Source organism: Natrix helvetica, assembly GCF_964273705.1.
Source record: "Natrix helvetica genome assembly, chromosome: 4".
NCBI lineage: Eukaryota > Metazoa > Chordata > Lepidosauria > Squamata > Natricidae > Natrix > Natrix helvetica.
Window position 1 is genome coordinate 2,657,124 of NC_138550.1, and position 12,893 is coordinate 2,670,016.

Consider the following 12,893-nt stretch of genomic DNA (forward strand, 5'->3'; position numbering starts at 1 on the left):
AAAAAAAACAGAACAAAAAAGTATACCTATATAGTCATTAAGCTTTTGCAGAGTTTGGCTTTTATGGTGCATAATAGCACTGATAATTAGGAATTACGAACTCTTCCCAATTGCTTTTTCAGGCTCGTCAACGTTGCTGGAACATGAACTGCTTTTTAGATGTGTGGACTTCAACTCCCAGAATTCCCCAGCCAGGAAGAACGATCTGAGTAGACATTGATATAAGTAGTCCTCGACTTGCCACAGTTCATTTAGTGACCATTCAAAGTTACAACACTGAAAAAAGTGACTCATGATTGTTTTTTCACACTTACGACCATTGTAGCGTCAGTCACATGATCAAAATTCAGACACTCAGCAACTGACTCATACTTATGACGATTGCAATGTCCCGAGATCGTGCGATCCCCTTTTGCAACCTCCTGACAAGTCAACGGGAAAGCTAGATTCACTTAACAACCGTGTCACTTACTTAACAACTGGAGCGATTTACTTAACAACCATGTCACTCACTTAACAACTGGAGTGATTCACTTAACAACCGTGTCACTCACTTAACAACTGGAGTGATTCACTTAACAACTGTGTCACTCACTTAACAACTGGAGTGATTCACTTAACAACTGTGGCAAAGTGAATCTGGCTTCCCTATTGACTTTGCTTGTCAGGCGGTTGCAAAGTTACAACGTCCCTGCAAAAAAGTGACTTATGTGGCCATTTTTCACACTTATGACCGTTGCGCCATTCCCATGTTCAGGCGCTTGGCAGTTAACTCATATTTATGACCATTTGCAGTGTCCCAGGGTCACATGATCCCATTTTGAGACCAAGCAAAATCAATGGGGAAACCAGATTCACTTAACAAGTATGTTGCTAACTTAACAACTGTGATAAGAAAGGTTGTTCAATGGAGCAAAGCTCACTTAACCAATGTTTCACTTAGCAACATACATTTTGGGCTCAATTGCGGTCGTAACTCAAGGACTACCTGTAATAAGAAGGATATATAAACACAGCACTGTCAAGTAGCAATAGCTAGCCCTGTTTGTAAGATGAGCAGGTGTATAAATGTGATGATTAAGTAAATAAACGAACTGGATGGGGGACCACTAGGAGATCTCAGAGTAACAGGCTATCCAGCAGACAAGAAGAAAGCAGCTGACAAGTAAACTTCAGGTTTTCATCCAGGTGCTGGTCTGTTGTTGTTTTTTAAACTCAGCTAACTCAAATGCAGATTTAAAAAAATCTGCAATTACAGAGAGTCCTTGACTTATAACCACCGTGTTTATACTTATAGTGACTGATGTTACAAAAGCATTGAAAAAAAATCAATTTATGATATTTTTTCACACTTAACGACCATTGTCCCATCCTCATGGTCATAGGCTCCAAATCTATGGCAAAATCCTGGCAACAGACTCATCTTTATGACGGCGGCAGTGCCCCACGGTCATGCGATCTCCTTTTGCGACCTCCTGCCAAACATCGGGGGAATCAGATTCACTTAACAACCGTGTTAATTCACAACAACAGCAGTGACTCACTTAACAACTGCGGAAACAAAAGTCCTAAATTTTGGCAAAGCCCGCTGGACAAACGCCTGGCTTAAGAGCACAAATCTGGGGCTGAATTACGGTCGTAGGTCGAGGACTTTTCCTCAATGTTTTCTTTTGGCATTGTTTCACTTTTTTTCCCTCCTTTTTAGAGCTGGCTTCACTCGGAGAAGGAAGAAAGGAAAGGTGACCAAGCGAAAAAGAAAGGAAATAGAACACAATTAGCAAACGTCCCAGCCAGACAGGAAGAAGGAACTTCCCTCGTTTTGAAGGTGATTCTTGAAATAAACAGCAGGAAGTGTGGAAAAAAAGACAAAGGAACAGATGCCGAAATAGAGACTTTAGGTAGCAAAAGTACATAAAATGGAGATTTTGGGCCACAAAAGTGTACAAAATAGAGATTTGGGGCACCAAACTTTGTAAAATACAGGTAGTCCTCGACTTACGACCGCAACTGAGCCCAAAATTTCTGGTGTTAAGTGAAACATTGGTTACACATCTGCCCCATTTTACGAACTTCCTTGTCACAGTCGTTAAGCGAATCACTGCTGTTGTTAAGTTAGTAACCCGGCTGTTAAGCGAATCTGGCTTCCTCATCGACTTCGCTTGTCGGAAGGTCGCAAAAGGGGGCCACGCCGGCCGTCGTAAATACGAGTCAGTTGTCAAAGAATCTGAATGTAAACCACGGGATTGTGGGGTCGTAAGTGTGAAAAACAGTCCTAAGTCACTTTTTTCCGTGCCTTTGTTACGTCAAACCGTCACTAAACGAACTGTTACAAGTCAAGGACTAGCTGTGGTGGTTTGGGATTTTCTGCTGGCCAGCAGCTTTTCAGTCTCTCTAATCCCCAGACAGCTGCCATTGTGTCAACAAGGCCTCAAAATACACACATATAAACAAACACACACACACGCACCCATTCACGAGACCACAGCTATGACATTGAGATGGAAATTTCCTCCGTCTCATCTCCCACAGCTTCTGGGTGGGCTCCGTGCCAGCGCATTCTCTCAGGCGCATTTCTTAATTTTGCTTTTAATCTGTACAGATTTGCTTTGTTCGGGGAACGGAGATGAATTCTCCCTTCTGAAAGCTCTTTGTGGAACGGTTTTGTCTCCAGACGTTTGTGGGAGCTTCATCCCTGGAGGCTTTTGAGAAGAGATGGGGCAGCCATTTGTCCGAAGTGGGGTACCGGGTCCCCTGTTTGGGTGGTGGGGTTGGACTAGATGACCTCCAAGGTCCCTTCCAACTCCTTCAATCTGTAAAGAGCAGAGGTTGCCTCAGAAATTGTAGGAGCTTCATCCCTGGAGGCTTTTGAGAAGAGATGGGGCAGCCATTTGTCTGGGGTACCGGGTCCCCTGTTTGGGTGGTGGGGTTGGACTAGATGACCTCCAAGGTCCCTTCCAACTCCTTCAATCTGTAAAGAGCAGAAGTTGCCTCAGAAGTTGCGGGAGCTTCATCCCTGGAGGCTTTTGAGAAGAGATGGGGCAGGCATTTGTCTGAAATGGTGTAGGGTCTCCTGCTTGGGTAGTGGGGTTGGACTAGATGACCTGCAAAGGTCCCCTTCCAACTCTGTGATTCTGTTGTTAGTCAAAGAGAAGGATTGGGGGGATAGGATAGCTGTCTTCCAGTACTTGAGGGGCTATCCCTGAGAAGAGGGAGTTGGCCTGTTCTCCGAAGCACTCGAGGGCAGAATAAAAAGTAAGAGGTGGAAGAGCGTTAAAGAGAGATTGAATTCAGATACTATAAAGAGAAATTTCCTGACAGTGAGAATAATAATTACATCAGTGGAACATCTTGTCTCCAGAAGTTGTGGGTGCTCCAACACTGGATGCTTTTAAGAAAAGATTGTCAACAAGTTGTCTGAAATGGTGTTGGGTCTCCTGCTTGAGGAGGGGGGTCAGACTAGAAGACCTCCAAGGTCCCTTCCAACTGTTATTCTGTGGTTGGAAGCTCAGCGAAAGCAGCCCACGCAATCAAAAGGCAGTACCTGCAGCCCACAACATCTGGTGGCAAGCTGTTCCACTGGTTAATTGTCCTCACTGTCAGGAAATTTCTCCTTAATTCCAGGTTGCTCCTCTCCTGGATTAGTTTCCATCTATTGTTTCTTGTCCTGCCTTCAGGGGATTTGGAGAATAGCTTGGCTCCCTCTTCTTTGGGGCAGCTTCTCAAATATTGGGAGACTGCTATCATGTCTCCCCTAGTCCTTCATTAGTGTAGACATACCCAGTTCCTGCAACCTTTCTTCATATGTTTTAGTCTCCAGTCCCCTAATCGTCTTCGTTGCTTTTCTGCAGACATGTCCGTTAAAAAACCATCTTCCTTGTAATGCAGCTTCCTCACTTTGGAATGAACCAAAATTCGGCAGTAATTAAAAATCCCACCCCACTTGCCGTGTCTGGAATTCCTTCCGTGCCATAAATATGGCTCTTGACTTCTCAAAGCAAACTAAATGCGAAGTTTTCAATCAGTCTGGCTGGGAAAAAGATTGAAGGGCGTGCAAATCACTGCTTCTAAAAATAGACTTTATGCAGCTCCATTCAGCCAGCCAAGTTGCAATCAAGGACCAACATGCAATCTCTAAGAGACCTCGGCTGCCATCTGATTGGCATCCGCAGAGAGCTTCCCCGTGGTACCCTGGGTTTTCAGCATAATTCCTATCGTAGCTCAAGGAAGCCCCAACCTGGCCTTTTTATTCTATATATTTTTTCTTCTTTTTAACCTTGCTATTACATGTTTGAGGTCTTGCCAGAAATGCCCACTAGGCAAGCCCACCCTAAAGTAAAAGGGAGGGGGGAGAGCAAGTGCTCTCTTTTGTTTTTTTAAAAAGTAACAAACCTGTAATTTGGATGGATTGCAATTTCCCCTGTCTAAAGGAACACTATAAAGCACAGCAAAATAGGGAGAGTTAAGACTTTGCTAGAGGAGAAAGTGTCCCTAAGACCTTCAAACTCATGAAAAAAATAATCATCATGCATCTTATTATGCAGAGGAATTAAAAAGGCTCTTGATAGCAATGGGCCTTAGACTTATATACCGCTTCATAGTGCTTTCCAGCCCTCTCTAAGCCCCTTGGCCCCCCAACAATCTGAGTCCTCATTTGACCCACCTTGGAAGGACGGAAGGCTGAGTCAACCTGGAGCCAGTCAGTTACTGGCAGTGAGCGGTGAATTGGCCTGCAGTACTGCATTCTCAACCACTGTGCCAATATGGAAGGAAGGAAGGAAGGAAGGAAGGAAGGAAGGAAGGAAGGAAGGAAGGAAGGAAGGAAAGAAAGAGAATAGGGGAAGAAGGAAGGAAGGATGGAAGGAAGGAAGGAAAGAGAATAGGGGAAGAAGGAAGGAGAATGTGGGAAGAAGGAAGGAAGGAAGAATGGGGAAAGAAGGAAAGAAGGAAGGAGAATGTGGGAAGAAGGAAGGAGAATGGGGGAAGAAGGAAGGAAGGAAAGAGAATGGGGGAAGAAGGAAGGAAGGAAAGAGAATGGGAGAAGGAAGGAAGGAGAATGTGGGAAGAAGGAAGGAAGGAAAGAGAATGGGGGAAGAAGCAAGGAGAATGTGGGAAGAAGGAAGGAGAATGGGGGAAGAAGGAAGGAAGGAAGGAGAATGAGGAAAGAAGAAAGGAAGAAAAGAATGGGGGAAGAAGGAAGGAGAATGTGGGAAGAAGGAAAGAGAATGGGAGAAGAAGGAAGGAAGGAGAATGTGGAAAGAAGGAAGGAAGGAAGGAAGAATGGGGGAAGAAGGAAGGAAGGAAGGAAGAATGGGGAAAGAAGGAATAGGCCTTAGACTTATATACCGCTTCACGGTGCCTCCCAGCCCTCTAAGCGGTTTACAGAATCAGCCTCTTGCCTCGTTTGACCCACCTTGGAAAGATAAAACGTTGGAAACGTTGCTTAATACACGTCTTGCTTAACAACAGAAATGTAGCACTCAATTGCAGCTGCAAGTCAAGGACCTTTTTTAACTTTGCAAACAATCTGACACGGACCCCCCCAACCCCCCTTGTTATTCTCACAACACAATTGGAGGGGGTTAATTAATGAATTAATTAATTCTTCTGGATCTGGGGAAAACAGCAAATCTGAGTTAGTTCACGGTCTCAAGTGAGAAATGAAGATCTAACCTATCTAAATCAGTCGTTTGCAAAATTCTCCCTTTGATCCATCCCAGGAAACACCTGGAATGTTTAAACCTAAATCTGCCAGCAGAATAAACATCAGGCTCAAAATCCTGACACAACGTACAAAACAGAAAATAACAAACAAAGCAACTTTTAATCATGAAATCAGCCTCTTTCTGTCGTCCCAAATGAAACTCTCAAACGGAGTAGAAATTTAAGCAATGCAGGTTGGTCCTTTAGCTACAGAAGTTTTGGCCTCCATTGTGGTCGTAAAGTCGAGGACTACCTGTATACAGACAGTCCGTGATGGATGACCGCAGTGGGGACAGTAACGTCCATCGCTAAACAATGCAGTTGTTGAAAGGAGTTGTGCCCGACTTTGCAACCAATTTTGGTCGTAAGTCGAGGCCGACCTCGTAGGATTACATTTCCAAAAGGTATTTGGGAATGCACAGAAGCAGAAATATTCTGTGCATGTTCAGAAGTACTTTTTGGAGACTGAAAGCCAAGGGCCCATGGACTGGGTCTGGCAAACATGGAAGGGGGTTGTGAGTTCTAGTCCTGCCTTAGGCATGAAAGCTGGCTGGGTGACCTAAGGCTACTCTCTCAGCCCAGACCCACCTCACAGGGTTGTTGTGGAGAAAATAGGAGGAGGAAAGAGTATTAGATTAGTCAACCAGATTGAGCTGTTTATACACAGGTAGTCCTCGACTTATAACAGTTCATTTAGTGACTAAAGTTACAATGGCACTGAGAAAAAGAACCCTGTTTCATACTTATAACCGTTGCAACTTCCCCACGGTCACATGATTTACATTCAGACGCTTGGCAAATGCTTCATACTTATGACGGTCGCAGTGTCCCCGGGGTCCAGTGATCCACTTTTGCGACCTTCGGACAAGCCAAGTCAATGAGGAAGCCAGATTCCCTTAACAACAAATGTCACTAAGTTAACGACTGCAGTGATTCACTTAGCAACTGTGTCATAGCATGGAGCAAAACTGTCTTGCTTGGCAACAGAACGCTTGGGCTTAATTTTGATCGTAGGTCCAGGAGTACTTATGTGTGTGCGCGTATGTATATATCAGGGGTGTCCAAACTTGGGAACTTTTAAGACTTGTGGACTTCAATTCCCAGAATTCCCCAGCCAGCATTGCTGGCTGGGGAATTCTGGAAGTTGAAGTCCACAAGTCTTAAAGTTCCCAAGTTTGGACACCCCTGGTATGTATGTATGTAGGTAGGTAGGTAGGTAGGTAGGTAGGTAGGTAGGTAGGTAGGTAGGTAGGCAGGCAGGCAGGCAGACAGACAGACAGACAGACAGACAGACAGACAGACAGACAGACAGACAAGATAGATTAGATAGATAGATAAGATAGATAAGATAGATAGATAGATAAGATAGATAAGATAGATAAGATAGATAAGATAGATAAGATAGATAAGATAGATAGATAAGATAGATAAGATAGATAGATAAGATAGATAGATAAGATAGATAAGATAGATAAGATAGATAAGATAGATAGATAAGATAGATAAGATAGATAAGATAGATAAGATAGATAGATAAGATAGCTAGATAAGATAGATAGATAAGATAGATAAGATAGATAGATAAGATAAGATAGATAGATAGATAGATAGATAGATAGAGAGATAGAGAGATAGAGAGATAAGATATATATATATATATAGAGAGAGAGAGTGACAGAGAGAGAAAGACAGAGAGACAGAGAGAGACAGAGAGAGAAAGAGAGACAGAGACAGACAGAGAGAGAGATTAATAATAAACATAAAATAAAATAAATAAAATAAAATATTGGACAAATGCTGGGGAATCCACAGCAAACATTCATAACTTTAACATCAATATTCTTGCCGTTTGCCTCCGTGGGTTGATTTAGGTACCCACTGAGAGGCGATGGGTCGGTTTAGGAAGGCAATCCGCCCAGATCGAAAGCTGCAGAGAGATCTGCCTTTGCGGTGATCTTGTTTATTTCAATGGGGGATTCCGTGGAAGAGTTTCTAGGGGAACGAACCCCAAGAGAGATTGCAAGCTAGAAGAGTTTGTTCTCCCTGCAATCTTTGGAGTTGGCCTCTGTGCAGAATTAAAGCAGAATTTAATCTGCAAAAAAAAACCCACCCCAAAACAGCTTACAGTGAGTCCTCAATTTATAACAATTCATTTAATGACTGTTCAAAGTTACACCAGCACTCCCTTTTTGCGACCTTCTGACAAAGAAAGTGAAGCCAGATTCACTTAACAACCGGATTACAAAACTGTAGTGGTTCACTTAACAACTGTGGCAAGAAAGGTCCTAAAGTGGGGCAAAACTCACTTAACAACTGTCTCGCACAACAATGGACACTATGGGCTCAACTGTGGTCATAAGTGGAGGACTACCTGTACAATAATCCAATTGCATTTGCTTTCTCCCAAAGAGCTATTAATTATAGATCCAAATACTTTAGATAACATCTGCATCGATTCACTTAGCAACTGTGGCCAGAAAGGTCGTAAAACAGGGCATATTCACTTAACAACTGTCTCACTTAGGAACAGAAATTTGGCGCTCCATTGTGGTCATAAGTGGAGGACTACTTGTATATAGCTGAATCCCCACATTCTGTTACTCTTCTGTTATGGCTGGATCACTGTCTTTTTCAGGTGTTGTTTAACTAACCACCATTTTTAGAATAAACCACAATTGCAGAACACAGTCAGCTGCAAACCATGATAATTTTGAGCTACAATTCCTGGGTTCCTGGACTGCACTAAACCCAAGATGAAATAAACTGCACACTCGTTTAGTGTGATATTTCAACCAATACATGGTTCATAGGCAAAGGTTTAGCAGTTTGAAGGACTGAGTTGGGAATTTCTGAACTTAAAGCTTAAAATGAGGAATTTGCTACTGGAAACCCTAATTGGTTGCTAGCTCTGAAACCACAATCTTTTTTAGCTAATTAAACTGCACCAAGGTGAGAAAAGGCGCACGCAATGGAATAGCATGCATTATATAACACCGAATTGGGGTTTGGCATTTCATAAGAAATGAATTCCCCATGCATTAATAATGAATCAGCTTCACAAATGCTTGTTAGTGTTTATGCAGTACTTTTTCTGAAAAGTATGTCTAGTTAGTATATGCTGATGTGTAAGTGCAACAGACTTGCGTTAAGTTTGCACAACTACTTAGTTTAATCATACAATCTCCATTGATTGGTTATATATCTACTGATCATTTCTAATATGAATTAAAGGCGATGGAAGTGTTTTAGAACAGTGATTCTCAGCATCAAGAACTCTTAGGATATGTGGACTTCAACCCCCAGGATCCCCCGGCCAGCCTAATTAATAATAATAGTGATAATGAAAATAATAATAAAAACTTGGTTAGTACCTAGGACGCTGGCAGCAACCCATCTCAACCATTAGCACCAGTTAATGGTATTTGTGATGCAATTTTGAATGTTCAGTTGACTGAGTTTCATGTTTAATGAATAAAAGAAATAATAATAATAAATATTTAAGGTATCAAACTCAGTGCTTTTAACATAGTCCAAGAGTTTCCCAAACTGGAGATGGTGAAATCTAGTCCTGCCTTAGGAAGGCATGAAAGCCACCTGGGTGACTTTGAGCCAATCACCAGGAGACTGGGAGTTCTAGTTCCGCCTTAGGCATGACAAATGGCTGGGTGACTTTGGGCTCCTCCTCCAATCGCATCCCAATCACTAGGGGATTGTGAGTTCTAATCTTGCCTTAGACATGACAAATGGCTGGGTGATTTTGAACCAATCACCAGGAGGCTGGGAGTTCTAGTCCTGCCTTAGGCATGTAAGCCATCTAGGTGATTTTGAGCCAATCACCAGGAGATGGTGAAGTCTAGTCCTGCCTTAGGAAGGCATGGAAGCCAGCTGGGTGACTTTGAGCCAATCACCAGGAGGCTGGGAGGTCTAGTTCCGCCTTAGGCATGACAAATGGCTGGGTGACTTTGGGCCAATCACCAGGAGGCTGGGAGGTCTAGTTCCGCCTTAGGCATGACAAATGGCTGGGTGACTTTGGGCCAATCACCAGGAGACGGTGAATTCTAGTCCTGCCTTAGGCATGTAAGCCATCTGGGTGATTTTGGGCCACTCTGTCTCTCTCAACCCAATCCACCTAACAGGGTTGTTGTGGCTAAAATAGGAAGAGGAAGGAATATTAGGCATATAAAATAATAAAGGCAGGATGAAAAAAATTGTATAAAGAAATAAAATATTTCTTCTCTTCAACTGGGATTGCCCCTGACAACAAGAGATGTGCACACTTATATTTTTAGCCAAGATTCACACCAGAAGCCCAAGGTTGCACTATCCTTAGAAACAGCTAGTGAAACAACCTCTAAATAACAACTATCACTACACATCCTTTGCACTCTGTTGCAATGTTTCTCCTCCAATAATAGTTGAGCTGGAAAACATTCAGTTAAATCTTTTTTTGGAGCTGGACAGCTTTAACCAATCTAATAAATAAAAGACAATTAAAAAAATGCCTTCAAGGAGAGAGAGAGAGAGAACTCCATTGGCAGGGATCCTTGCAGCTGCTCAGAGATTTTGCCAAAAGTGTTTAACGCAAATACACACACACACACACACACACACACACTGGTTGGGTGTCAGCCTAGTGGCTCCAGGCTCAACCCTGCTTACAAAGGACAATAAACAGCGTCTGTAGTAAAGACACACACGCAGAAAGTCCTGGAATAAGAGCTGGAAGGGACCCTAAGAGGTCTGCTAGTCTAACCCACTTGATTAAAATAGAATCATAGAAAACTGACAGCATAAAAATACAAGCGGTCCATTGGAAAATTGGATTGGACCTGATGATGAAAGATGAAGATAAATTTTCAACATACTCTATTCAGAGATAAAGATCATCTATTGGGTATAATGGCAAAATTTACATTTGTTAATAAGATTGTTCGGACTAGCAGCATTTTTAGCTTCCGAGATGCCAAAACAACTTGTTTAAATCCTTTAAAACTGAAAAAAAAAAGTTGGATTATTCATTTTTATATATCTTTGGCATCTGTAAATCAGTTTGATAGGCAGATCTTAAGAAAACATATAAGGAATGAGAAGTTGTCCTTGAGTATTTTTACTTTTTGTTGGACGGTAGACATGTGCTTATCCCAAGGATATTTAAAATTAAGTTGTCAAAATGTAATCCTTGGCTCAAAGTCACCCAGCTGGCTTTCACGTTTAAGGCAGGACTAGAACTCCTAATCCCCTGGTGACTGGGGCAAAGCTTCCCAGCCAAGTGCCTAAAGCCAAACTAGAACTCACAGTCTCCTGGTGATTGGCCCAAAGTCACCCAGCTGCCTTTCCTGCCTAAGGCAGAACTAGAACTCACAGTCTCCTAGTGATTGGCCCAAAGTCACCCAGCTGCCTTTCCTGCCTAAGGCAGAACTAGAACTCACAGTCTCCTGGTGATTGGCCCAAAGTCACCCAGCTGCCTTTCCTGCCTAAGGCAGAACTAGAACTCACAGTCTCCTGGGGATTGGCCCAAAGTCACCCAGCTGCCTTTCCTGCCTAAGGCAGAACTAGAACTCACAGTCTCCTAGTGATTGGCCAAAGTCGCTGAGCTGGCTTTCAACGCTTAACGTGGGACTAGAACTCCCGGTCTCCTGGCTTCCAGACGAGTGCCTTAAGCATAAGAAGCAGGCTGAGCTTCGGTAGCATTGCTACTTTTATCTCTTTTGACTACGTCTAGTGGGCATCCCTAGATGCCACAAAGGACTCCCTCTTACAAAGGCGAGCAGAGCCTCCAGGGCCAGTACAGCCCTCCCCGCACAGCCATTCTAGCTCCCTCAAGGGAGGGTCAGCATTTCCCTGGTAGCTGGGTTTCCCTAACCCTAACCCCCCCCACCCCCCCACCCCCATCTTGGCCTAATCCGGCACCCGCAGACTCTGCAGAGACCCACAAGGACACAGCACCAAAGTCAGCTGAGAGATGCCACCCGGAGGCCTCTGCAGAGGCCCCCTCAACGGCAACCCCAGAGGCCTCGAACCCAGGATCCTCTCGCCCACCCCAGGACAGGCACACCTGGATGGCCAGGGAAAGCTGGATCAGAAAGACTACACCTCCCATGATCCCCAGCCCAAGGATGATGAGTCCAAGTAGCCCAAGGCAGGATAGGGAGCACGCACACACACCCGGACAGCGACTCGCGGAAGCAACCAGGAGGCAGAGACCCCCACCCCACCCCAAGAAAAACCCCTTCCTCACTTCAAGCCCAGCAGGGGGTGATGGGCGTTGTAGTCAGGCCTCCCAGCGAGCCCCGGATCGTATGCTAGCCATTCTTCTCTCTCTCTCTCGATCTAGACCAAGCTCGTCCTCTTCCACTGCTTGTGTAGGGGGTTTCCAACCCTTCCCGGGGATGATGGGAACTGTAGTCCCCGGGAAAGAAAGAACGAAAGCCAGAGAGATGAGCCATCCAAGCGGCTCCCTACCTGGGAAAAGAGATCCTGTGGATCGATCCGGCTCCCGGGCTCAACTCGCTGCTTCGGCTGGAGACGAGAGGGAGACCCCGGGGCGCTCTGCTTCCTTCCTCTTCTTCTTCCTCCTCCTTTATGAATGAATGAAGGATCCCGCGAGCCGGGCTGAGAAAGTAGCCGGGTGACGCCGGGCCACGCCCCCCTCCATTGTTACGTCACAATGGAAAGGCGACTCAACGTTCTGAGACACGCCCCCCTTCCCCTCCTCCCCAGCTCTCAGCCCAGCCGCCCGGAGGAAGGAAGGCAGCGCCACCTGGAGGGCAGGTGGCCGAACTGCACCCAAATTGCCACTTTGGCCATGTTGCTGAAGCGAAACTCACGTTTGTTTGAAAGTGGCTTAGTCTTTTATTTTTTAACCCCTTCAAGGATTGAGACTGTTGGGGAAATTTATCCCAGCTCAGGATATCATAGGAATCCTAATTATATTCCCTCCCTTGCATCTTTTTACTTAGGTTGATTTTATAGCATTTATAGCAAACTTGGCCACTTTAAGACTTGGGCTGGCTGGAGAATTCTGGGAGTTGAATTCCCCAAGTCTTAAAGTGGCCAAGTTTGGGGATCCCTGATTTATAGTATTAAAGGTAAAGCTTCCCCTCGCACATCTGTGCTAGTTGTTCCCGACTCTAGGAGGTGGTGCTCATCTCCGTTCCCAAGCCGAAGAGCCAGCGCTGTCCAAAGATGTCTCC

The 12,893-nt window shown here is 44.5% G+C and overlaps 2 protein-coding genes across 2 annotated transcripts in view; one reads left to right on the forward strand and one right to left on the reverse strand.

Annotated features, from left to right (window-relative positions):
- The window catches only part of FAM168A (family with sequence similarity 168 member A), a 373,080-nt gene that overhangs the window by 114,212 nt on the left and 245,975 nt on the right, over nt 1–12,893 (forward strand). The window lies entirely within an intron of this gene.
- RELT (RELT TNF receptor) overlaps nt 1–12,893 on the reverse strand; it is a 483,787-nt gene that overhangs the window by 36,856 nt on the left and 434,038 nt on the right. The window contains exon 2 of the mRNA XM_081952887.1: nt 12,163–12,262. The gene's annotated coding sequence lies outside the window, so the exon portion shown is untranslated. The remainder of the gene's footprint in view (nt 1–12,162; nt 12,263–12,893) is intronic.